Source organism: Solanum tuberosum, unplaced genomic scaffold (assembly GCF_000226075.1).
Source record: "Solanum tuberosum cultivar DM 1-3 516 R44 unplaced genomic scaffold, SolTub_3.0 scf00056, whole genome shotgun sequence".
NCBI classification, from domain to species: Eukaryota; Viridiplantae; Streptophyta; class Magnoliopsida; order Solanales; family Solanaceae; genus Solanum; species Solanum tuberosum.
Genome location: NW_006238986.1, coordinates 1,736,948 through 1,738,238, shown reverse-complemented (window position 1 = coordinate 1,738,238; position 1,291 = coordinate 1,736,948).

Below are 1,291 nucleotides of genomic sequence, written 5' to 3'. Positions count from 1 at the left end.
GCTCAGTCGGCCTATGATGCCTACTGGGTACCTGTTGTTTTGGTACTCATGCTACGCTCTGCATCTATTTTGTGATGCAGGTCCGAGCACTAGTAGCCAGCGTTGATCTAGCTTGGAGTAGACTTATACGGAGACGGGGGTGAGCACACGGCGTTTTGTACTATTTCAGTCTCCATCTGTATATATAGACTTGTCTTCTTCCTTTCGAGACAGTCCAGTCTCTGTTGTCCACTTTTGGGACTTTTACTCATTTTGTTAGTAGCTCTGTACTAGTGACTTCTAGGTTCTGGGAGGGATCTTTATTTGTATATATGTTTTGGGTTGCTTCCGCCTGTTTATGTTGTTATTTTCCTACTCTTGTTTAATTTCTACCCTTAGACCCATTACTTGTTGTTCCGGGTTACGGGTTGGCTTACCTACTGGTGGGTTATAGTAGGTGCCATCATGACTTGAGAAATCGGGTCGTGACAAATTGGTATCAGAGCCCCAGGTTCGTCGGTCTCACTTGTCCAGAGCTAACGTCTAGTAGAGTCCTGCGGATCGGTGCGGAGACGTCCGTAACTTATCTTCGGGAGGCTAAAGGATGCCCTTAGGAAAGTTTCCTTTTTTTTTTTCGCTTTCGTGCAGCGTGTGTCTTATTGATTTCTGGAAATCTCACTTGTTTCACTCTTTCGAGGGATGGCTCGCACGCGAGGCGGCGCGGTCGGGGCTGATGCAATCGGGCGTGCAGACAGATCCCCATCTTGGGGTAGACATTGACACCGAGGTCGAGCCAGGGCCGCAACATCGGCCCGAGATATGGAGGAGGTGAGAGTTCGTTGTTTTGTGTGTGGGTTGCGGTACCTTCTGAGGGTCGACACATAGTATTTGGTTTCAGTCGGCCGTTCATTTCTTGATGTGGTCGATCATGCCCGATCCATGAAGCATATTCATCGCGAGGCCCAAGGGGACAACGATAAGAGGGCACGCTACCAGGGCAGCTATAGCGGGTCCCAGACTAGAGGGATAAACTCTTATGATAGGCACCGCCAGAGGTTCCAACAGGGTCAGTCCAGTTGTCCTGTTCAGGCGGCATTACCTTCTTCTGAGGGAGATCAGCATCACCGGGGTGGTCCTAGTACGGGCTAGAGTTCGAGGGGATCATATTCCCTCCTTTCCTATCACGGTCGGGTTACTTCAGGGCATTCAGCTTCAGGGTGTTTTGATTGCGGTGCGCTTGACCATTGATCCAGAGGGTGCCCCCAGCGAGGGCGAGGGGCGATTGTACCAGTTCCCCTTGTACCTAGACCAG